General features: G+C 43.0%; 1 protein-coding gene across 3 annotated transcripts in view; it reads right to left on the reverse strand.

Moving 5' to 3' along the window:
- The window catches only part of ZNF638 (zinc finger protein 638), a 230,963-nt gene that overhangs the window by 78,100 nt on the left and 126,127 nt on the right, over window positions 1-26,736 (reverse strand). Inside the window, exon 1 of one of the 3 annotated variants that reach the window (XM_089689981.1) lies at window positions 1,029-1,221. The exons of the other annotated variants lie outside the window; for them this stretch is intronic. The gene's annotated coding sequence lies outside the window, so the exon portion shown is untranslated. Of the gene's footprint in view, window positions 1-1,028; window positions 1,222-26,736 lie in introns of those variants that run through there. 3 annotated transcript variants of the gene reach the window in all.

Consider the following 26,736-nt stretch of genomic DNA (forward strand, 5'->3'; position numbering starts at 1 on the left):
GTGGTGGGGTGGATTACAGCCCTGATTAGAGCAGGGAGTAGATACACTGCCCCTAGTGGTGGGGTGGATTACAGCCCTGATTACAGCAGGGAGACGTTATACTGCCCCTAGTGGTGGGGTGGATTACAGCCCTCATTAGAGCGAGTAGATACACTGCCCCTAGTGGTGGGGTGGATTACAGCCCTGATTAGAGCAAGGAGTAGATACACTGCCCCTAGTGGTGGGGTGGATTACAGCCCTGATTAGAGCAAGGAGTAGATACACTGCCCCTAGTGGTGGGGTGGATTACAGCCCTGATTAGAGCAGGGAGTAGATACACTGCCCCTAGTGGTGGGGTGGATTACAGCCCTGATTAGAGCAGGGAGACATTATACTGCCCCTAGTGGTGGGGGGGATTACAGCCCTGATTAGAGCAGGGAGTAGATACACTGCCCCTAGTGGTGGGGTGGATTACAGCCCTGATTAGAGCAGGGAGTAGATACACTGCCCCTAGTGGTGGGGTGGATTACAGCCCTGATTAGAGCAAGGAGTAGATACACTGCCCCTAGTGGTGGGGGGGATTACAGCCCTGATTAGAGCAGGGAGTAGATACACTGCCCCTAGTGGTGGGGTGGATTACAGCCCTGATTAGAGCAAGGAGTAGATACACTGCCCCTAGTGGTGGGGTGGATTACAGCCCTGATTAGAGCAGGGAGTAGATACACTGCCCCTAGTGGTGGGGTGGATTACAGCCCTGATTAGAGCAGGGAGTAGATACACTGCCCCTAGTGGTGGGGTGGATTACAGCCCTGATTAGAGCAGGGAGACATTATACTGCCCCTAACGGTGGAGCGGACTACGGCCACCGGTTGCGCACTGCGGATAGGTCACACCACGCAGGCCTTTCCTAGACATGCCGAGTACGACACTCAGGAGAACGGAGCCTCCCCCATCATGGCGGCCCTGGCGCTGGGAGGTGAGGCCTCTTCACCCTCTCTCCTCAGTCCGCCATCTTCCCTCACGAGCAGCACGCAGTTGTTTGCCATTACCTGCTCCCTCTCTGTATTCTCCGCCTCCTCCCCCGTACAGTGTGCCGGTCCCGGCTGTTCTCCTCTCCTCACCGAACGCCACACACCTCCTCCCCGCACAAAGCGCCGAACCGATCGCTACCTCCAACAGGGTGCGCGTCCACACACACTCCAGGCCTCCCTCCACAGCGTGCGCGGCTCTCAGCACCGAGCAGACATCCGCCCCCTCCACAGCGTGCGCGTCAGCAGGCTCCAGTATTTCCGTAGCGAACGTGCGCGTCCACACTTACCTCAGGCTATGGAACCCGCCAAAAGACGGCGCGCGCCTGCAAACTGTGTCACCGCCAGAGCTCCCTCTGTCGCCATTTTGGTTGATGTTAGAGTCGGTCAGTGGATTAGTGAGCCTGCTGTATGACCTGAGGGCAGCCTGAAATGGCAACAGAGGAAGGGATAAGTGTCCCTTCATGTCGCCTAACTATCCACAGCACCTAGTATGTTAACCACTTGTCCTCCTGAAGATTCCCCCCCCCCCCTTCACGACCAGGCCATTTTTTGCGTTACCGCGCTGCGTTGCTTCAAGTGACAATTGCGCGGTCATGCAACACTGCACCAAATTAAATTTACGTCCTTTTTTCCCTCAAAGAGAGCTTTCTTTGGTGGTTGATCACCTCTGTGGTTTTTATTTTTTGTGCTATAAACAAAAGACTGACAATTTTGAAAAACAAAACATTATTTTTGAATTTTTGCTATAAAACGTCCCATAAAAAAAATAAAATTTCTTCATAAATTTAGGCCAAAATGTATTTTGCTCCATGTCTTTGTAAAAATAAAAAAATCCCAATATGTGTAAATTAATTGGTTTACGTGAAAGTTATAGCGTCTAAAAATGGCGGTATAGATACTGGGATTTAACATTTTTTTTTATACTAATGGCGGCGATCAGCGACTTATCAGCGGGCATTCTGACACTGGGGGGAACTGAGCAACTGCCACTGACATCCCCAGTGACAAAAATACAGTGATCAGTGCTAATAAAAAGTTCTGATGGCACTGGGTAGGAAGGGGTTAACATCTGGGGCGATCAAAGGGTTAACTGTGCGCTGTTTTAGTACGGAGACATGCTGCTGTGCAGAGCCATACAAAGCAGCATGTCGGTGCTGACGGGAGAGATCTGTATTGTTTACATAAACACCTCTCCCCTGTCGCTGTTCCCTGGCGATCGCCAGCGGGGAATCTTCGGTTGGGACTCGGTGATTGACAGCTATAGCCGCCAATGGCGGCGAGGGTAGGGCGCCACGTGCGCGCACCCCCCTGCCCGGAAAAGCAAAATCATGCATATATACATGATTTTGTGCCGCCCTGTAACAGTATTTCTGCTGGAGGGTGGCAAGGCAGCAGTTAAAAAGCTTCCTAGACGCTTTTGTTAGCATTTTTTTTCATTCTCTTTTGGGAGCGTTTTTCCAGCAGAGAACGCTAAACGCTCCTAAGTCCTCATGCACACGGGACGTTTTTGCAGCGGCCGTTTTTGGCTTTTGACATTTTTTTCTACAGCCAGTAAACCCCCCAGCATGTTCTCCTATGTGTCCATACACACATAGACTGGAATCAACTTTTTTTGGCTGGGAAAAAAATCCACAACTAGTGGGTTTCTAGAGGAGTTTTGTAGCTGTAAAAACGCTCTATTGCTGCAAAACGCGGTAAAATGCCGCAAACCAGCATTTTTGAAAATTTTTTTTGACCAAAACATTTTTTTTCTAGTAAAAAAACGCTTCAGAATGCAAACGCGAGAAAACGCCGCTAAATGCTAATGCAAAAACGCTAAAAAAAAAGCTGAAAACAAATCAAGTTTTTAATGTAACTTTACACAGCTAACGTTACCAGCGTATGAGGACATACTGGGTTTTTTTTTCCTGCTGGGAAAAATGCTCCAAATACTCTACAAAAACAATTTTTTTTCTAGACATTGAGGATCCATGCAGACTAGACTTTTTTTTAAGCTCCTAGGAGTTGTTATTAGCATTTTATTTCCTGCTCCTAGAAGCTAAATAATGTTCTCCTATGCGTCCATGCACACTACTTTAGGCTAGTAGCATTTTTTTGTGCGCCAGCGCCTAGGAGCAGAGATTTTTGGAGCGTTTTTCCAGCAGAAAAAAAAAACGTTAAACGCTCCTAACAGTTTTTTTTTTCTTTCTCTCTCTCTCTGTCTCCTGTTTCTCTCCTTTCTTTTTTTTCTCTCTCTCTCCTTTCTCTCTGTCATTATTTTTCTCCTTCTCTTTATTTCTCTCTCCCTCATTTTTCTCCTCTTTCTTTCTCTCTCTCCCCCTCTCTTTTTTCCCTTCTTTCTCTCTCCCTCTCTTTTTCTTTCTCTCTCTCTCTCTCTCTCTCTCTCTTTCTTTCTTTCTTTCTTTCCCTCTCTCTCTGTCTCCTGTTTCTCTCCTTTCTGTTTTTCTCTCTCTCTTCTTCTCTCTCTTCTTCTTCTCTCCCCCTCTCTTTTTCTCCTTTCTTTCTCCCCCCCTCTCTTTTTCTCCTTCTCTTTCTCCCCCCCCTCTCTTTTTCTCTTCTTTATTTCTCTCTCCCTCTCTTTTTCTCTTTCTCTATCTCCCTCTCTTTTTCTCTTTCTTTCTCTCTCCTCCTCTCTTTTTCCCCTTTTTTCTTTCTCCCTCTCTTTTTCTTTCCCTTTCTCTTTTTTCTTTCTCTCTCTTTCTTTCTCTCTCTCTTTTTCTTTCTCTCTCTCCCCCTCTCTTTTTTCCCTTCTTTCTCTCTCCCTCTCTTTTTCTTTCTCTCTCTCTCTTTCTTTCTTTCTTTCCCTCTCTCTCTGTCTCCTGTTTCTCTCCTTTCTGTTTTTCTCTCTCTCTTCTTCTCTCTCTTCTTCTTCTCTCCCCCTCTCTTTTTCTCCTCTTTCTTTCTCCCCCCCTCTCTTTTTCTCCTTCTCTTTCTCCCCCCCCTCTCTTTTTCTCTTCTTTATTTATCTCTCCCTCTCTTTTTCTCTTTCTCTTTCTCCCTCTCTTTTTCTTTCCCTTTCTCTTTTTTCTTTCTCTCTCTCTCTTTCTTTCTCTCTCTCTTTTTCTTTCTTTCTCTCTCCCTCTCTTTTTCTTTCTGTCTCTCTCTTTTTCTTTCTTTCTCTCTCTTTCTATATTTTTATCTCTGTGTCTCCTGTTTCTCTCCTTTCTTTTTTCTCTCTCTCTCTCTCTCTCTCTCTCTCTTTCTCTCTCTCTCTCTCCTCTCTCTCTCTTTCTCTCTCTCATTATGTTTCTTTCTTTCTTTCTTTCTTTCTTTCTTTCTTTCTTTCTTTCTTTCTTTCTTTCTTTCTTTCTTTCGAGGTGTTTGAATGTAATCTCCTGCAATGATGAACACTGATAGGTAGCACTGATGGTCACTGATAGGTGGCACTGATGGGCAGCGCTGACTGACAGCACTAACTGGCGGCACTGATGGGTGCAACTGCTGGGGGGCACTGCAGGACACTGATGGGTGGCACTGCTGGGCACAGATGGGCACTGATGGGTGGCAATGCTGGGCACAGATGGGTGGCACTGCTGGGTGGCACTACAGTGCCGATCTGCCCGGTGACAGCTGACAGCGTGAGGATAGTGCTGCCGATTACCGGCAACTGTATTTACTCCGTGATCTGCTGTGTCATTGGACACAGCTGATCACGGGATAAAAGGCCGTTGTGATTGGCCTTTTACCTCATCATGTGATCAGCTGTGTCCGTAGGACACAACGATCACGGAGATTGCCAGGTGAGCGACGCTGGAGGTGCGTGGGAAAGCGCATTCTGGGAGGATGCCATATGACGCCCTCCCATAACTGGACAACCGCTCTGTAGCCGTAATTTGACTATAGCACGGTAAGCATGTGGTTAAGAAATAAAAAAAGTAATGTAGAGTGTTCACCTCATAGTGGCGCTATGACATATAACTGATACAAATGATGCAGCAATTATAATTATCACAGTAGTACAGTCCTTATGGTAATAGTTCATATTAATTTAAAGTGCAACATAAAGTGCTCCAATCTTCCATGAACTTGTTGCTTTCCACCACGACACCACAAGTGCTCGTGAGAAATCCACTCCCCTTCGGGAAAACACTCACCAGACCTCCATGCCTCCCATTCTCAACTTTAAGAGCTCCACATCTACTCACTGGTGCAAAATCTTCACTGTATTTTTCACTCCACTCCACCAGGTCTCATCACCATAGAAAAATAAAAAATAAACCTCCAATGGCACAATAACCAGTACACAATACTTTATTAAAAGCAATTAAAACACTCATCTAAAACTTCAGCCATCAGTTGTGGTAACCTCTCTCACCACCGCCATCTTCTCGGATCACATTACTGCATCGTTTTCGGTTCCAGTCCTGACCTTACACCGGTAACCGCACAGCCACGTCCCAACGCGTTTCATCACTTCCAACTTCATTACAGGGGTGATGAAAGGAAGTGATGAAACTCGTCACCAGTATTGCTTGTGTTCTTCATACATGTGATCATTTACCCATTACTGACTTGCCATGTTCTCCACTGTGTCTCTGTGTGGAGGGGGCCATCTTGGTAGAGGCAGAGCTTTGCTTCTTCATGTCAGTGTCAGCAGCATGGGGAACACTGAGAAGCACAGGAAGTCTTACTAAATCTTATTCTCCTGAGACCGTGCAAACAGCGGTGCCTTAAATCTCATACAACTATGGAAGAGGCATAAAATGAATTTTCAAAACAAAATGACTTTTAAAATCAGATTTCTGTTAATAAATATCAGAATTCTGAAATTCAAAGTCAGAATTGTAGGATTAAAAGTCAGAATTCTGTGATACCCAAGTTTTGGCGTAAGGCAGAGGTGCCGAAGGAAGAAGATTGGGTAGATAGAGTGAACCAGATTTGAAGGATAGAGAAACTTTACCATATGTATGAAGATAAGATGGGGTTCTACTATGTGAAATGGAAAAATTGGGAAGAATTCGGTTTGAAGGTGAAATATATGAAGTTATAGTGTATTATGACATGAACATCCCTCTTGCTTTTATAGGGAAGATAGGGGGGATGCAGAGTGGGTGAAGTGGGAGAGGGAGAGAGGGAGGGGAGGTGGGTTGGGTGGGGAAAAGTCATAGAAGGGGAAATAAGTAATGGTTTTGTATGTTTTTTGAGAAAACGATGGAAATATGTATTTAATTGAAAAATCAATAAATATTTAAATTAAAAAAATCAGAATTTCCAAATCAGAATTCTGAGAGTAAAAGTCAAAATTCTGAGTTTCAAAGTCAGTAATACTGCTGTAATTCGGAGGTTCAAAATTAGAGTTCTGAGATTAAAATCTAAGATTTCTGACTTTAAAATGTAAAGTTTTGTTTAATAATGTTCAGGATGGCCCCTGAGCTTTTCCACCTCTAAACTCCCTAGCTCAGTCATCTTCCTCCTTGGACATCATAGCCCTCTCCACTTCTTCTTAACATGCTTACAAAATAATGAACATATTATCCAGTAGTAAGATAGTTGTTGAAGTGAATGGTCTGGCAACAGAATCTCTTTGAAGGTTTTAGGGTTCTGCTTAGACACAATTAACATTTTTAAATTTGCCTTCTAGTGTAACAAATCTTCACAAGTTCAGGCCCAGACCTTTAGGAGGCATCTCTCAGACAACTGCTCTGACATGTCAAATGGGGAGTACAGCTTGAAAGATGATTTTTAAAAATGTATCAAAAGATGAACAAAATAGGAAGATAACTTAACCCCTTCACGCCTAGGTGTAAAGCAAATCTAAATGCCTAAGCATAATTTTGCAACATAGACATGTGTTAGTAAAACCGTCCATATCATCACAACTACTTTGTACATCTAGGTGAATTATACCTCGATTTTTTTAGGACAAATTGGGCTTTCATTTGGTGGTAAATGGTAATGGATATCTGCTGATTTTTTTTATTATCAAAGGAAAACTTGCCCAAAATAGTAAAAAAAAAATCATTTTTTTTTAATTTAGCTGTGTGTTTCTTGTTACTACCATAACCTACCACCAAAGAACAACCCAAAATTAATTTTCCAGCTATTGACGATCACAGAGATACTATATACAGTCAGGTCCATAAATATTGGGACATCGACACAATTCTAACATTTTTGGCTCTATACACCACCACAATGGATTTGAAATGAAACAAACAAGATGTGCTTTAACTGCAGACTGTCAGCTTTAATTTGAGGGTATTTACATCCAAATCACGTGAACGGTGTAGGAATTACAACAGTTTGCATATGTGCCTCCCACTTGTTAAGGGACCAAAAGTAATGGGACAGAATAATAATCATAAATCAAACTTTCACTTTGTAATTGACTGCAAAGGATTTGCAACCAAGTATTAAAGCCTGAAGTCTGGAATGCATAGACATCACCAGACGCTGGGTTTCATCCCTGGTGATGCTCTGCCAGGCCTCTACTGCAACTGTCTTCAGTTCCTGCTTGTTCTTGGAGCATTTTCCCTTCAGTTTTGTCTTCAGCAAGTGAAATGCATGCTCAATCGGATTCAGGTCAGGTGATTGACTTGGCCATTGCATAACATTCCACTTCTTTCCCTTAAAAAACTCTTTGGTTGCTTTTGCAGTCTGCTTTGGGTCAATGTCCATCTGCACTGTGAAGCGGCGTCCAATGAGTTCTGAAGCATTTGGCTGAATATGAGCAGATAATATTCCCGAAACACTTCAGAATTCATCCGGCTGCTTTTGTCAGCAGTCACATCATCAATAAATACAAGAGAACCAGTTCCATTGGCAGCCATACATGCCCACGCCATGACACTACCACCACCATGCTTCACTGATGAGGTGGTATGCTTAGGATCATGAGCAGTTCCTTTCCTTCTCCATACTCTTCTCTTCCCATCACTCTGGTACAAGTTGATCTTGGTCTCATCTGTCCGTAGGATGTTGTTCCAGAACTGTGAAGGCTTTTTTAGATGTCGTTTGGCAAACTCTAATCTGGCCTTCCTGTTTTTGAGGCTCACCGATGGTTTACATCTTGTGGTGAACCCTCTGTATTCACTCTGGTGAAGTCTTCTCTTGATTGTTGACTTTGACACACATACACCTACCTCCTGGAGAGTGTTCTTGATCTGGCCAACTGTTGTGAAGGGTGTTTTCTTCACCAAGGAAAGAATTCTTCGGTCATCCACCACAGTTGTTTTCCGTGGTCTTCCGGGTCTTTTGGTGTTGCTGAGCTCACCGGTGCGTTCCTTCTTTTTAAGAATGTTCCAAACAGTTGTTTTGGCCACGCCTAATGTTCTTGCTATCTCTCTGATGGGTTTGTTTTGTTTTTTCAACCTAATGATGGCTTGCTTCACTGATAGTGACAGCTCTTTGGATCTCATCTTGAGAGTTGACAGCAACAGATTCCAAATGCAAATTGCACACTTGAAATGAACTCTGGACCTTTTATCTGCTCATTGTAATTGGGATAATGAGGGAATAACACACACCTGGCCATGGAACAGCTGAGAAGCCAATTGTCCCATTACTTTTGGTCCCTTAACAAGTGGGAGGCACATATGCAAACTGTTGTAATTCCTACTCCGTTCACCTGATTTGGATGTAAATACCCTCAAATTAAAGCTGACAGTCTGCAGTTAAAGCACATCTTGTTCGTTTAATTTCAAATCCATTGTGGTGGTGCATAGAGCCAAAAATGTTAGAATTGTGTCGATGTCCCAATATTTATGGACCTGACTGTATGTGTATGTTATTTGTTCTTTGTACCCATAGTACAGCCCAGAAACAAGAGTGTGCATTTTCTTTTTGTTTTTTTTTTACCTAAAACACACTGTCACCTACATTTTTTGACAGAAACACTTACTCTGGCACTGAACTAGAGCACACCTTGATCTAGGTATTTTTTTCTTTTCTTTTTTTATATTTATTTATATATCTTTTTTTTTTGTTTTTTTACAAACATTTATTTCCCCCTCTATGCCAGGAGTTAGAGAGATACAATGTATCTCTCTCCTCCATTCATAGAAAAAAAAACAAAAACCAAGGGGGTCGGGCTGTAATCAGAGGCTATCACAGCGATCATGTGACCTGGAATCGGGAGTCCCGGGTCCCGATCGTTAGGACAGGACCCGGGGCTCTCAGTGACACCACGGTCTTTGTGCTGCACAGGTACGCAAATATGCGGCCCCACAGAAAAAAGTTCAGTTCTGTGAGGCCACATATTTGTGTTACGTCGGCATCAAGGGGTTAAAGCCACTGGACTTGCAGTGCGACTTTGCCAGGCAACTTGAGTACTACTTTGAAGCAACTCTGAAGCAGCTTTCAGGGAATGCCTGGCTAATCTTCTGGATCCAAATCACATCGATATAGCTGAGGATCCGACTTGGAGGCGACTTCTATTAAAATCTATGGGCAAAAGTCGGATAGAAGTCTCCATGAAGTAGTACAGGAACCTTTTCTAAAGTTGGAGCGACTTCAGTAGTGCTAATTAAGACGGCTCTCATTGATTCACATGGGATTTCACATGTCATGCGACTTGGGGGTCTCACAAGTTGAATCCCAAGTCGCGGCGGTGTAAACCGAGCCTTACTTGTACACATTTCAACTGATAATTATCATTTCTTCTAATTTGAGGAGAAGGTGTGAATGGTATGGAGAGGCCTTAACTATATAATGACATATCTCTGCTATGCAGTGAGCTTAGTACTTCGCCTCAGGCAAGCGAATACTACAAATCATTAAGGAGTCATAGGTGTAATTCAGTTAATTTCATTTTTATTGTATAACCAGGTTAATGTTGGAAGTGCTTAAGTACATTCTTTATGCATCAGCGCTGTCAGACTCAGTATTCAGAGGCTGGTATGTACACACACTGGTCCTACAAGACAGAGGATACCAGCAGAATCATTCAGTGGACCTTACTTCCATCAATGGCATATGGTTCTCAGGGAGGACTGAAAACCTTTGGCTTGGGGGGTTGTAACCAGTGGCCCTATCATGGTAGATGATAGCCCAGTATGTGGGAAATAGTAAGTTTACCAACGTAGATTGTGTATTGGTGCTGTGTTGGTTGGTGGGCAAGGTGAAAGTTGGGTGTTCCTAAAGGACAGGAAGCTTACTGTGATGCACCTGTCCCCAGTCATATTCCAGGACAGCCCATGTGAGATAGAGTTCCTCCCACCAGGTTAGGAAACACATTGCCAGGTTAAAGTTCAAAAGGAGGTCCTCCAGGAGCTCACCTCAGTTTTTGTGTTTTCTCCATTTGGAGGGGACATGTTGCCAATAGGAACCTGGTGGGGGGAAGCCTATTTTTTTAGCCTGTCCTGTAATGGCAGTTTCCTTCACATTTGTACCTCCTCATTATGAGCAGGAGGTGGCCTTCTTAGCTTGGCAGAAGTCTTGAACAGGGGTGGTACGTCCCTTTGGCTGGAGCGTCTTTCTGCAGGTGGTACATGGTGGCTGTGCTGGGAGCTGGATGGGCTTGTGTGGCAGTAGGGGAACGTGGAGCATTCATTATGGCCAGTGATTGTTCACCTCATCACCTCAGAAGATGTCGGGTGTTATTTTTGGACGTGTTTTCGTCATCTCTAAAGGCTTCAGTTCCAGCCTGCTTCCATTGCTATTCAGTCATATGAGACATCCCAGAGCTACCAATAAACTTGGTGCTGGAAGACCCCCCTTTTGTAAGAAGCTGAGATCATAGCTCTGATGTATGTCAACCAGGGGTGGACTGACAACTTATGGGGCCCCTGGGCAATAGGGGATCATGGGGCCCCTGTGTCCTTGCCCAAACTCAAAAAATCCTATGAAAAAGGTACCAGGGGCATCTCATGGGGCCCCCTACTGACCCCGGGCCCTCGGGCAGTGCCCAAGTTTCCAAATGGTCAGTCTGCCCCTGATGTCAACTCAGGGCCACCAGGCCGACATATCTTAAAGCTACTGGCCCAGGGAGCAAATGGCACCCTGCCCAGTACTTCCCTTGACAATGTCCTTTTGGATGAAACATATGTCGAGGTAGGAGGAGTCCGTGCTGACGTCATCATCGGAGACTAGAGTTGGCACCAGTGGCGTCTATTACATGTGGTTTGATTATATGATTTTGTAAGAATTATTGTGGTTTTAATAAATCTTTGGCGGTATTACACTATGGAGGGTTTCATTTACATGTGAGCTCTTCCTGTGGAAAGGAAAAGGAATAATACGTTGAAGCATTGGAACATCTACATGGTTGTAATCATACTATTGGGATATATGCAGCGTCATGACAAATAGACCTCCTATAATTTGGGATCTAGGAATTCGGTAAGAGGCTGGTTATCTTGGTGGTGGACACATTCTTCACAATTGCATGTTGACGTTGATGGACACTTTCTGCACAAGAGAACCTTCAAAATTAAAATTTTTTTGGACTTTAATTTACAGTATATGTTACGTTGGGATTTATCACGTTTATTTGAGTATTATTAGTTACTTATTTATTCATTAATTTTCAGCGCAGCGTATTTGTATGGCTATATTTTAGTACATCTCTGCAATACACATACATTTCTTCATGTTTTATCCCTTTATACAGCATTACATACTGTACATTGAACATTATGTGCAGGCCTTTGATGATGTCAGGGGCCACATTTGAGGCCCCCTTTACCTCATATGTAGCCCACCACTGCTATAAATTCTAACCTGCAGCATCTGGCAACCTCCTCACCACCTGTTATAACACCCCACCCCTCATATGCCACACTACCACATGGTTGCAGCATGGTCTCATTCACTTGAATGGGTTGTATTCATCAGGCAGTAGTGCCCACTGAATGTAACAGGCGGGTTTAATCCCTGTTGCACCTACAAAGCAAAGCATTGTGGTCACTGTATGCGTACAACCCTGGCTGTTGCTTTTGCAGCCTAAGAGGGAATGGTTGGTGGGAAGTAAAACCGTGGCTAAAGCCCAAAGGACTGTTTCACACAGGCAGCAGTCTCTACCACCCTCTGAAAAGCATTCCGCGGTGGATCACTTTTCAGAAGGCAATAGAATAGCAGCTGCCTGGCATTCCGGATAAAAATTTTACCCCTTCTGACTGCTTTTTTTTTTTGCAAGTCAAGTTAAATTTGTCGCAAAGCATCCTGGCACGTGTACCACCCTTTCTGGCTGTAATATTAGAAATTAGGTGGGCAGAAAACGCATGAATCAACTGACTGTTTTTGCCATCCTTTGCTGCCCGTGTAAAATGGCCCTATAGGCAATCCACGTAGCCATTGCTGGAGTGCAGATAGACACAAAGTGGCTGCGAAGAAGATTTAGATCAGCAGGACCAAGATGCAACAAAGGATGACAAAAATGAAAAAGAAAAAACAGTTTTATAAAAAGAAAAAATAGTAATTGTTTATAATACAGCTTGTATTGCTGTAGTAACCAACATGGAAGAAAAATATATTTGAAATATATTTTAAAAATATTCTTCCCAAATATATTGCCATATATTTGAAATGCTACAATTTTGTCCATATTCAATATATTTAAAAAAAAAAAAAAAAAAAAAAAAAAAATATATATATATATATATATATATACTGCATGTTGAAATGCGTTTTTATTACAAAATATTATTATTATTATTATTATACAGTATTTATAAAGGGCCAACAGTTCGCTCAGCGCTGTACATTACAAAGGGAGACAGAACATGCGACAGTACAAAAACAATACAATGTGATACACAAGGGGTTCGAGGGCCCTGCTCTTTCGAGCTTACAATCTAGGATATGAAAAATATTTTTAAAAATACATTTCAAATATACTGTATGTCTTTAAAAATAAATTATATCTCTCTAACTCCTGGCATAGAGAGAAAAAATGTTTGTAAAAAAAAAAAGAAAAAAGATAAATAAATATTAAAAAATAAAGAAAAAATACCTAGATCAAGGTTTGATCCAGTTCAGTGCCAGGGTTAGTGTTTGGGTCAAGGTCAGGGTCAAAGGTCAGGATTGAAAAAAAATTGGTATCAATGTCAGTTAGTGGAAGTGTCAGTGTGTTTTAGGTAAAAAAAAAAAGACAAAAACAAAATGCGCACTATTGTTTCTGGGCTGTACTACGGGTACAAACAACAAATAACATACACATATATGGTATCGCTGCGATCGTCAAGAGCTGGAGAATTTATTTTGGGTTGTTCTTTGGTGGTAGGTTATGGTAGTAACAAGACACGCAGCTATATAAAAAAAATTTTTATTTTACTATTTTGGGCCAGTTTTCCTTTGATAATAAAAAAAAAATCAGGAGCTATCCATTACCATTTACCACCAAATGAAAGCCCAATTTGTCCTGAAAAAAAAGGTATAATTCACCTGGATGTACAAAGTAGTTGTGATGATATGTACGGTTTTACTAACACATGTCAATGTTGCAAAATTGTGCTTAGGCATTTAGATTTGTTTTACCCTTAGGCGTGAAGGGGTAAAGACTGACATTTTGCAATGGCAACATAAATTAACTACAAAATCCAAAAGTAAGGGGCATACTGTTTTTTATAAAGAAGTGAATGTGACAGTCACCCAACATTCACTGCAGGTGAATTGCCCTGGTCAATGTGCTTTATAATACAATGAATGACTCACCACCTTCAAAAGTTTGGTGAATGCCCCAAATATTTATTTTCTTTTTGAATAGTCATATACTGTACACTTTCTTTTAACAAAAAAGTTCTGGAAAGTGTTAATTGCATCGACACCTAGAGGGTTTATTTACTAAAACTGAAGAGTGCAAAATCTGGTGCAACTCTGCATGGAAACCAATCAGCTTCCAGGTTTTATTGCCAAAGCTTAATTGAACAAGTTGAGGTTAGAAGCCTATTGGCTACATAGCTGCTCCAGATTCTGAGTGCACCAATTTTAGTAAATCTACCTCCTAAGGTCAATTCTGAGGAGCATATGAAGATGGTCGATCACATGACTATGCCTATCTGTGTATGTCCATGCACATGCTCAGGCATGAACGAACGCGCACATCTGACAGTAGCTTTGGCACCAAACATGCTACTTAAAGGGCAGCACAGCTGAGGAGATTGCTGAGTGGTTGTTAGCAGCAGTGACCTGATCTGTGTTCTGTATTTTACCTGACTTGCATCCTGACTCTGCTTTTTTCAAATCTCCTGCTGCTGACCTTGGCTTGTGTCCTGATTTTGTCTTCTGGCTGTCCGTCTGATATCAACCCTGGCCTAGTTCCTGTTTTCATAAATGGTACCTCTGCTACCCAACTGTTGCTGACTCTGGATCATCTTGACTTTGTTTTGTGCACCTACTGTTTCCTGTGCCTAACCTATGTACAAGGTTCCTGCTCAAGATCTGGTCTAAGCATCTCCAATATCTCAGCAGATCCAGGAGAGAAGGTGTAAGGGAAGCCCTCTTATCCTTGTCCAGGTATGTAACAGAATGCTTGGCCATTGATGGAACATCAGATTAGATATAATGCTCCTGTGTGGTATTTAGAAGATAACCCAAGGTACTGTGCATATGTATAGTCTTAGGGTGGCATACAGTTGTGGCCAAAATTATTCAACCCCCACTGAAATTGAGTGTTTTGGCCAGTTTGACATTGCTTTTGATCATTCAGTCATCTTGCTTACATTTACATTAAAGAGGCACTTGTAGGTCAGACAAATATAACATAACAGTTATAATGAAATAACCACAAATGTCTTTTCTGTGCTCACAGCATTATCAGTTTTATTCAACCCCCAAGTGACATTCAATCTTAGTACTTAGTACAGCATCCTTTTACAGTTATAACAGCTTTTAAACGTGAAGCATAGCTTGACACAAGTGTCTTGCAGCGATCTACGGGTATCTTCGCCCATTCTTCATGGGCAAAGGCCTCCAGTTCAGTCACATTCTTAGGCTTGCGCACTGCAACTGCTTTCTTTAAGTCCCACCAGAGGTTCTCAATCGGATTTAAGTCTGGTGACTGCGATGGCCACTCCAAAATGTTCCAGCCTTTCCTCTGCAACCATGCTCTAGTGGACTTGGAGGTATGCTTGGGATCATTGTCCTGTTGAAAGGTCCAACGTCTCCCAAGCCTCAGGTGTGTGACGGACTGCATCACGTTTCCATCCAATATCTCCTGGTACTGAAGAGAATTCATGGTACCTTGCACACGCTGAAGCTTCCCTGTACCTGCAGAAGCAAAACAGCCCCAAAGCATGATTGACCCTCCACCATGCTTCACAGTAGGCAAGGTGTTCTTTTCATCATAGGCCTTGTTCTTCCTCCTCCAAACATAGCGTTGATCCATGGGCCCAAACAGTTCTAATTTTGTTTCATCAGTCCACAGAACACTATCCCACAACTTTTGTGGTTTGTCCACATGGCTTTTGGCATACTGCAGTCGACTCTTCTTATTCTTTGGAGACAGCAAGGGGGTACGCCTGGGAGTTCTGGCACGGAGGCCTTCATTACGCAGTGTGCGTCTTATTGTCTGGGCTGAAACTTCTGTACCCACATCTGACAAATCTTTTCTCAGTTCCTCAGCAGTCACACGGGGACTTCTCTCCACTCTACGCTTCAGGTAGCGCACAGCAGTCGAAGTCAGCATCTTCTTTCTGCCACGACCAGGTAGCGTTTCAACAGTGCCCTTTGCCTTGAATTTGCGAATGATGCTTCCTAAGGTGTCTCTTGGTATGTTTAACATCTTTGCAATCTTCTTATAGCCATTGCCCTTCCTGTGAAGAGAAATCACCTCTTCTCTTGTCTTCCTGGACCATTCTCTTGCCTTCACCATGTTTGTAACCACACCAGTAAATGTCTAGAAGGAGCTGAGTATCACAGTCATTTTAAAGCTGCCTAATTGGTGCTTATTATGCTTGATTGCTGCTCGGTGACATCCACAGGTGTTTTCAATACCTGATGGAAAGCACCTGTATGAACCTCTGTTCTTCAGAGTGGTAGTCTTTAAGGGGTTGAATAATTGTGGCAATGAAGAAACCACATAAGAACCATTTACTACTGTATTACATAAACAATTGATGTCATTTTAGTTGCATTTGGGTAGTTACAACGTCCTTGTAGGATTTGATTCTGAATACAATTCCAAATGTACACTATAGTCCCTAAACCCCTTTACAGCATTGGGGGTTGAATAATTTTGGCCACAACTGTATGTAAATTTTAACACCTGAATGGGTTAGGTATTACGCAAGTTGAAACTCCCTAGATGGAGTGCCCCTGAACCTACATCTGATTAGGGGAGGCTTGCAGAAAAAAAAGAATGACTAAGGATATTTGAGTAAAAGTAACTTTTTGATTGGATTAAAAGAGGGAAAATCCTCCCTATAAAAAAAGCAAATATTATCATTGCCAAGCCAAATAAGATTGTGCTCTTAACCACCAGACCCAAAGCAAAGAAACCAGACCATACCCAGAGGAAAGAAACCAGACCAAATTCAGAGGAAAGAAACAAGAAAAGACTGAGAAGAAACCAGACCAAACTTGGAGGAAAGAAACAAGACGACCCAAAAGCAAGAAACCGGGCCGTACTCAGAGGCAAGAAACCAGACCATTCTCAGAGTGAAGAAACCAGACCATACTCAGAGTGAAGAAACCAGACCATACTCAGAGTGAAGAAACCAGACCATACTCAGAGGCAAGATACCAGACAATACTTGGAAGAAAGAAACCAGACCAAACTTAGAGGGAAGAAACAAGACCAGACCTAGAGGGAAGAAACCAGACCATTCCCAAATGCAAGAAACCAGAGTATAGTCAGAGGAAAGAAACAAGAATGAAGAAACCAGAGCATAGTCAGAGGAAAGTGAAACATGGTGGTGGCAGCATCATGTTGTGGGGATGCTTTTCTTCAGCAGGGACAGGGAAGCTGGTCAGAGTTGATGGGAAGATGGATGGAGCCAAATACAGGGCTATCTTAGAAGAAAACCTGTTAAGAGTCTGCAAAAGACTTGAGATGGGGGCGGAGGCTCACCTTCCAGCAGGACAACGACCCGAAACATCCAGCCAGAGCTACAATGGAATGGTTTAGACCAAAACATATTCATGTGTTAGAATGGCCCAGTCACAGTCCAGACCTAAATCCAATTGAGAATCTGTGGCAAGACTTGAAAATTGCTGTTCACAGACACTCTCCATCCAATCTGACAGAGCTTGAGTTATTCTGCAAAGAAGAATGGGCAGAAATGTCCCTCTCTAGATGTGCAAAGCTGGGAGAGACATCCCCAAAAAGACCTGCAGCTGGAATTGCAGGGAAAGGTGATTCTACAAAGTATTGACTTTGGGGGCTGAATACAAATGCACGCAACACTTTATCCCTGACCTGTCTGGTGTGTTCCTTTGCCTGAATGATGCTGTTTGTTTACTAATGTTCTCTAACAAACCTCTGGGGGATTCACAGAACAGCTGTATTTATACTGAGATTAAATTACACACAGGTGGACTCTTTTTACTAATAAGGTGACTTCTGAAGGCAATTGGTTACACTAAATTTTAGTTAGGGGTATCAGAGTAAAGGGGGCTGAATACAAATGCACATCACACTTTTCAGATATTTATTTGTAAAAAAATTTTAAAACCATTTCTCATTTTCCTTCCACTTCAAAATTATGTGCCACTTTGTGTTGGTCTATCACATAAAATCCCAATAAAATACATTTATGTTTTTGGTTGTAACAGGACAAAATGTGGAAAATTTCAAGGGGTATGAATACTTTTTCAAGGCACTGTATGTAAAGTGTTCTCTGATTGGACAAGGTGGAGATTATGATATCACCTCCCTTCCTCTTGACCAATCAGAGAACGCTTTGCATTCCTTAGGAAAATTGCAAGATGTTCTCTAAACGGAGGCCATGTACCTTCCCCCTTGGTACTGTGCAGAAGGGTAGCTGCTTGGCATTGCACCCATCTCTGTAGTTGTTCAGGCTTCTACTGTGATTTACAGCTTATTCAGAGAAAATTTAAATATCACACATGCGTACAAGATGGCACACCGTAAGTATGCAAACTGTATATCATCCCCGGAGTTCAGCTTTAAAGCTTTGCAGTGTGAATCCTATTGGCTAAAGAAATCCATTTTCTCTTTTTAGCTGTTCAAAATATTTTACCCTTCAAGCTTTCCAACCTGGACGTTGCCCTGAACCACAAGTCTGGTAGATACAGTCATGGCCGAAATTGTTGGCACCCTTGATATTTTTCCTGAAAATCAAGTATTTCACACAAAAAAGGTATTGCATTAACACATGTTTTGCTATACACATGTTTATTCCCTTTGTATGTATTGGAACAAATATAAAACAGAGGCAGAAAAGCAAATATGACATAATGTCACACAAAACCCCAAAAATGGGCTGGACAAAAGTATTGGCACCCTTAACTTAATATTTGGTTGCACACCCTTTGGAAAACATAACTGAAATCAGTCGCTTCCTATAACCATCAATAAGCTTCTGACACCTCTCACCCGGAATTTTGGACCACTCTTCCTTTGCAAACAGCTCCAGGTCTCTCTTATTGGAAGGACACCTTTTCCCAACAGCAATTTTAAGATCTCTCCACAGGTGTTCAATGGGATTTAGATCTGGGCTCATTGCTGGCCACTTCAGAACTCTCCAGCGCTTCTTTGCCATCCATTTCTGAGTGCTTTTTGACGTATGTTTGGGGTCATTGTCCTGCTGGAAGACCCAGGATCTTGGACGCAAACCCAGCTTTCTGACACTGGGCCCTACAGTGCGACCCAAAATCCTTTGGTAATCCTCAGATTTCATGATGCCTTGCACACAGTCAAGGCACCCAGTGCCAGAGGCAGCAAAACAACCCCAAAACATCATTGAACCTCCACCATATTTTACCGTAGGTACTGTGTTTTGTTCTTTGTAGGCCTCATTCCGTTTTCGGTAAACAGTAGAATGATGTGCTTTACCGAAAAGCTCTATCTTGGTCTCATCTGTCCACAAGACGTTTTCCCAGAAGGCTTTTGGCTTACTCAAGTACATTTTGGCAAACTGTAGTCTTGCTTTTTTATGTCTCTGTGTCAGCAGTGGGGTCCTCCTGGGTCTCCTGCCATAGCGTTTCATTTCATTTAAATGTCGACGGATAGTTCGCGCTGACACTGATGCTCCCTGAGCCTGCAGGACAGCTTGAATGTCTTTGGAACATGTTTGGGGCTGCTTATCCACCATCCGGACTATTCTGCGTTGCAATCTTTCATCAATTTTCCTCATCCGTCCACGACCAGGGAGATTAGCTACAGTGCCATGGGTTGCAAACTTCTTGATAATGTTGCGCACTGTGGACAAAGGCAAATCTAGTTCTCTGGAGATGGACTTGTAACCTTGAGATTGTTGATATTTTGCCACAATTTTGGTTCTCAGGTCCTCAGACAGTTCTCGTCTCCTCTTTCTGTTGTCCATGCTTAGTGTGGCACAGACAGACACACAATGCAAAGGTTAAGTGAACGTCTCTCCTTTTTATCTGCTTTCAGGTGTGATTTCTATATTGCCCACACCTGTTACTTGCCCCAGGTGAGTTTACAGGAGCATCACATGCTTGTAACATTCTTATTTATCCGCAGTTGTGAAAGGGTGCCAATACTTTTGTCCAGCCCATTTTTGGAGGTTTGTGTGACATTATGTCGAATTTGCTTTCTTTCCTCCCTTTTTTTGTTTTGTCCCAATACACACAAAGGGAATAAACATGTGTATAGCAAAACATGTGTTAATGCAATACGTTTCGTGAGAAATACATGATTTCCTGGAGAAATATCAAGGGTGCCAACAATTTCGGCCATGACTGTATATAATTTTCCTTTCAATTAAGTTTATTTGTTCTATATAAGAAGGAGTTACAAGCCAATCCAGAACTTTATACATCCATTTTCCATAAACTGCCACCCATCTGGGCACAAAATACAACTTTCCAGGACAGTCAGTCAATGACTTCGTCAGTCAATGATAGCCAAAAGGGTCCCATTGGGACTTATAGTGTAAGGCCCGTAACAAAGAGGTAAAGGAGAAAATGAAAACTAAAGTGAAACTTTTTGTCAGGCCTGGAGTCAGAGACTACCATAACCTGTATGGAGGGTCGATCACCCTCCAATAATCAACAGGTCATAAGGGGAGACACCCTCCATGGCCTTTAGGTAACTATATCCAATACCAGGGAAAGAAACGTTAATGGAAAGAGATGAAGAAAAGAGGGAAGAAGGGAAAAGTGGAAAGAGAAATAGAAAATGAATAGAGAAGGAGAAAGAAGAAGAAAGGACACGTGGAGGAGGAGGAAATGGTGGGCAACCAACCGTGGGGTACGAGACGTGTACTGTTTATAGATTCCCCATATTGTCCACCATCCAACCTAGGAGGGTGCTGAGAGATATTTCATCCAAGGATCCCAGGTTTTTTCAAAGTAGGCCACCCTATCATGAAGAATAGCGGTCAAACATTCGTTGACCATAATCCAGGTCAGCTTGGCCTTCAGGAGGTCAAGAGATACCAAGGAGGACCGCCAGGAGCATGCAATGGATATTCTGGCTGCAGTAAATATAAATGCAATCAGGCATCTCACATATCCAGGTATGCCTTCCACCGGCTTCCCCAGGAGGGCCTGAAGTGGAGATTTGATAAAATGAACCTGTGTAAGTGAATATATCAAATTATATGTGCGAATCCATAGATATATAATTTTAATGATTTCAACTGCCTCCAGTTTCTTTCTCAACCACCAAATTCCCTGTTTTACAGTAATACTACATAGCCAGCTTGTACACCAATTATCTCTATCCCTCTGCGGAAGCTCAGGGCGTGTTGATACTGCCAGAAGTGGAAGCCTCATCTCACAATCTCTTCATAATAACTCAATTCACGGGCGATTATCGCAGTACAAGTGCCACTTGTGTTTCATATTGTACTAGATACGCCTCTGCAGAAAAGTTTACTGCAGTAATTAACAAAGGTCTAAAGTTATAACATGCTGGAGGACTTTAATTTTATCCACAGATCTTCTTCCAGCTGGTAGGAGTTAAATCCAGGACAGGTGAACATTCCTGGCAAACGGAGGAGCCAAGATCTCGTGGGGGGAAACACTATCTCCATCAATGAAGTCCAGCAAATGTTTCATATCTCATTTAGTTCTGGCTAAGGGGCAGTCTAGAAAGTAATTGAGATTTAACGGCGCTAGGATCCCAGGGGAAACTTTTGTGCTGGGTCGTGTTTTCCTGCAGCATATCCAAACCTGAAACCAACAATCAGAGGCGTAACTAGAACCTTTAGGGCCCCAGGGCAAGAATACACGAAAGGCCCCCTGACCTCTGGCTAGAGCCCATCTCTCTAAGCCCGGTGCATTTCCCACTGATCCTGGGGCCCTTTACTCATGACCAGGGGCAGACTGACAACTCATGGGGCCCCCGGGCAATAGGGGATCATGGGGCCCCTGTGTCCTTGCCCACACCCAAAAAAGCCTATGAAAAACCTATGAAAGGTACCAGGAGCATCTCATGGGGCCCCCTACTGACCATGGGCCCTCGGGCAGTGCCCAAGTGCTCAAATGGTCAGTCTGCCCCTGCTCATGACCCTTTATTACGGTCCTGCAGCAAGACCCTTTCACGTGTTTTGCAGTGGGCCCCCTTCCTGCCATCTTGGAGCCCTTACGTGCGGCCTTTGCAACCCCGGTAGTTCTGCCACTGGCGTCAGTAGTTTTTTATTTTTGTTATTTTATTTTTTTTTATTATTTTTTAAAATTTTCAGAAGCCCCATTGGGGGCTTTGCTGAGATATCAGACCTCTGATGAACAGACCTCTGATGTTCCACCTTTGAGACAGAGGAAGGATATTAACCCCTTTGGCGCCGGTGCCTCCCGGCCCTTTAAGGGTTTCAGAAGTCGGGAGGTGGGGTTTAGGGTCATGTGACCGACGTGACAGCTGTCACAATGGTCACATGATCGGGAAAGATCCCAATTGAAAGAGGAGATCGGGACCTTTCTGTGAGTACCGGACATGTGTGCTGGGAACGCGCAGGGCGCGCTCTCTCAGCACATTTTTTTTTAATAGAACGCAAATGTGCGGCCGCTCGGCGTCTAGGCCCAGATGCGGGAGACGGGGAAGAGGGAACCTGTGGGAAAGAGACGAGGGGTGACCAGGACAGCACACGGGCTGGAGGGCAGCAGAGCCTGGATAGGATAATATATTGTAGCCTACCAGTCCTTAGATGAGTAGCTACACTCACTCCTTCACTTTATCTATGGGGGCAGCCATGGTTGTCACCCAGGCTGGACTTCAAACTTGTCTGCCTGTGTTCTTCTTCATTGGTGATGTTTGGACACAAGTCTGAACTCCTCTGAGCTATCTCACCAGGAAGCTGACAAAGACGACAGACCATCATATTGAGGCATTCCCCACCCCACAGCTGCACAGATAGATGCCCCATGCATATGTGTGGCTGCAGGGCAGGGAATTCCTTCATTGCCTATGATTGGTTGTTGAGTTTGACAGCTTCCCAGCAGGATAGCTCAGACGGGTTCGGACTCATGTCCTAACACATCTGAGCTCCCCATATGGAAGAAAAATATATTTGAAATATATTTTTAAAATATTCTTCCCAAATATATTGACATATTTTAAATGCTACAATTTTGGCCAAATTCACTATATTCCAAAATATATTTCAATAAATAAATAAATATATATATATATATATATATATATATATATATATATAGATATATATATATACACATTTTAAATATACTGTATATCTTTAAAAATACAAATCTACATTTTTGGAATGCATTTTCAAATATATGTAAAAATATATGTTAAAATTACTTTTTTAATATGTTAAAATAATCTGAAGAATATATTTAAAAAATATATAGTTTTAAAAATATTATTCATATAATTTGTAATATATAAAAATGCATTTCAACATGCAGTGTGTGTATGTGTGTATATATGTATATATATATGTGTGTGTGTGTGTATGTATATGTGTGTGTATGTATATATATATACAGTATCTCACAGAAGTGAGTACACCCCTCACATTTTTGTAAATATTTGATTCTATCTTTTCATGTGACAACACTGAAGAAATTATACTTTGCTACAATGCAAAGTGAGTGTACAGCTTGTATAACATGTAAATTTGCTGTCCCCTCAAAATAACTCAACACACCGCCATTAATGTCTAAACCGCTGGTAACAAAAGTGAGTCCACCCCTAAGTGACAAGGTCCAAATTGGGCCCAATTAGCCATTTTCCCTCCCCGGTGTCATGTGACTCCTTAGTGTTACAAGGTCTCAGGTGTGAATCGGGAGCGGTTTGTTAAATTTGGTGTTATCGCTCTCACTCTCTCATACTGGTCACTGGAAGTTCAACATGGCACCTCATGGCAAAGAACTGAAAAAAAGAATTGTTGTTCTACATAAAGATGGCCTAGGCTGTAAGAAGATTGCCAAAACCCTGAAACTGAGCTGCAGCACGGTGGCCAAGACCATACAGCAATTTAACAGGACAGGTTCCACTCAGAACAGGCCTCGCCATGGTCCACCAAAGAAGTTGAGTGCACGTGCTCAGTGTCGTATCCAGAGGTTGTCTTTAGGAAATAGACATATGAGTGCTGCCAGCATTGCTGCAGAGGTTGAAGGGGGGGGGGGGGGGGGTCAGCCTGTCAGTGAACAGACCATAAGCTGCACACTGCATCAAATTGGTCTGCATGGCTGTCGTCCCAGAAGGAAGCCTCTTCTAAAGATGATGCACAAGAAAGCCTGCAAACAGTTTACTGAAGACAAGCAGACTAAGGACATGGATTACTGAAACCATGTCCTGTGGTCTGATGACACCAAGATAAACTGGTTTGGTTCAGATGGTGTCAAGCGTGTGTGGGGGAAACCAGGTGAGGAGTACAAAGACAAGTGTGTCTTGCCTACAGTCAAGCATGGTGGTGGGAGTGTCATGGTCTGGGGCTGCATGAGTGCTGCCGGCACTGGGGGGCTACAGTTCATTGAGGGAACCATGAATGCCAACATGTACTGTGACTGACTGAAGCAGAGCATGAACCCCTCCCTTCGGAGACTGGGCTGCAGGGCAGTATTCCAACATGATAATGACCCCAAACACACCTCCAAGACCACCACTGCCTTGCTAAAGAAGCTGAGGGTAAAGGTGATGGACTGGCCAAGCATGTCTCCAGACCTAAACCCTATTGAGCATCTGTGGGGCATCCTCAAACGGAAGGTGGAGGAGCGCAAGGTCTCTAACATCCACCAGCTCCATGATGTCATCATGGAGGAGTGGAAGAGGACTCCAGTGGCAGCCTGTGAGGCTCTGCTGACCTCCATGCCCAAGAGGGTTAAGGCAGTGCTGGAAAATAATGGCGGTCACACAAAATATTGACACTTGGGCCCAATTTGGACCTTGTCACTTAGGGGTGGACTCACTTTTGTTGCCAGCGGTTTAGACATTAATGTGTGTGTTGAGTTATTTTGAGGTGACAGCAAATTTACATGTTATACAAGCTGTACACTGACTACGTCACATTGTAGCAAAGTGTCATTTCTTCAGTGTTGTCACATGAAAAGGTAGAATCAAATATTTACAAACATGTGAGAGGGGTGGACTCACTTCTGTGAGATACTGTATATATATATATATATATATATATATATATATATATATATATATATAGTAATATATAAAAAACGCATTTCAACATGCAGTGTATATATATATGGCCAAAATTATAGAATTTCAAATATATGTCAATATATTTCATATATATTTTTCTTCCATGTGGATCATACCTGCTTTAGATTAGTTAGGCCTGGATGACATGACTGCTGCGTATCGTGACGAGATTTCCTTTGTCCCAGCACACAGTCTGCTCCTTTGCTCCAAATTCAACAGGCTGTGCAGATACTCCTACTATCAGTCTGATTTTAAATTTCGTGTGCATGAAATTAAGATAAGTATATGTACATCCATACACTGAGGGGCATATTTATAAGAACCCCCCCTAAATATTTGGTGCGCTATTTGCCTTTTGAAATATACATTCATTGTGTAATTGGGTGGTAAAAATAAATGTTATAAGGTTGTTTTCTCTACAGGTCGAATGTTTTTCATTTATACAAAATAGAGTAAATCAGGCAAATACCCCATTATAGCCACTAGATGAAGCTGATGTTCATAGGAAAAATGCACTTATCTCCTCGACCTGGAGAGAAAATAGCCTAATAATATTCGTTTCCCCCCCCCCCCCATTCACAAAGAACAAATGTATATTTTAAAAATGGTAATTTAGTTTAAAAATACTTTTCCGTCATTTTAAATCTGCAGCTTTTATTAAAATGATACCTGGTGATCCTGCAATAAAGGATTCCAGCGGAGAGTACAAGTGGCTGTTCCAGCACCATGACGCAGGCATGGTCTACTGTTGACACCATTAGGAAATACTGCCCTGGAGTGTACAAGATGGCACCCAAGCCAGGTATCTAGCATTTTCAGATGGGGGATTCAGGCAGCCTCCATATTTATCTCACTAATGTTTGCCTTCAGTATGAAGAAGGAATATGCAATAGTCTAAATATAGGTTTAGCAATTGTGTATATTTGTCTGCTGTTTTCTATTTCATTGCTATTTATGGAAATTCTAAACTTGTGGAAGGTTTATTGCCCTCGAGGATTGATCTGGCAGCACATGTTTAATGCCTGGGCTGTAATATTACTATGGACCAGCAGAGGGAGATATAACACTGCATACATGCTAAAGGGGTTAGAACCAGCTGCTGCACAATTCATTGCTCTGACACCTCTACACTCTCTGACAAAGTTCAATCATTTCATCATTTTCTTATAATTGAAGTGGCAAAACTCTTTTGGAAAGTGTCGAAAGCAGGGCTTTACAGGTACAGGAACTCCCCCTTCTGAGTCACCCCTTGTCTTTGCCTCCTACCCACCTCCGAGCACTGTCCCTTGGTTCCACCCCCTACCCACCTCTGAGCACTGCCCCTTGGTTTCACCCCCTACCCACCTCCGAGCACTGTCCCTTGGTTTCACCCCCTACCCACCTCCGAGCACCGTCCCTTGGTTCCACCCCCTACCCACCTCCGAGCACCGTCCCTTGCTTCCACCCCCTACCCACCTCCAAGCACCGTCCCTTGGTTCCACCCCCTACCCACCTCCGAGCACCGTCCCTTGCTTCCACCCCCTACCCACCTCCGAGCACCGCCCCTTGCTTCCACCCCCTACCCACCTCCCAGTGCCACCCATTTATAGAATATAGAACCAAGTATCATTGTATGGTGTCTAAATAATCTGTTTACAATGTGTTATTGATAACAAGAAAAGCAGTAAAATAGATCCCCTGCAACCAGCAACAATAGGCCACCCCAACAACAGTAGACCCCTGACAGCAACAACAGATCTCCTAGCTACCAGCATCAATAGACCCTCCAGCAGCCAGCAATAATAAACTACTCCCTCAACAGTAGATCTCTCCCAGCAACAAAACTCCCTACAAACATAAGACCCTCTAGCAACAGTAGACCCCCACCAGCAACAATGGATCCACCTAGCAACAGTAGACTCCTGAAAACAACAACAGATCTTCCAGCTACCAGCATCAGTAGACCCTCCAGCAGCCAGCAATAATAGACTACTCCCTCAACAGTAGATCTCTCCCAGCAACAAAAACTCCCTACAAACATAAGACCCCCTAGCAACAATAGACCCACACCAGCAACAATAGATCCACCCCAGCAACAGT

Source organism: Staurois parvus, unplaced genomic scaffold (genome assembly GCF_062004578.1).
Source record: "Staurois parvus isolate SC_StPar_1 unplaced genomic scaffold, SC_StPar_1.0 ptg000507l, whole genome shotgun sequence".
Classification (NCBI taxonomy): domain Eukaryota; kingdom Metazoa; phylum Chordata; class Amphibia; order Anura; family Ranidae; genus Staurois; species Staurois parvus.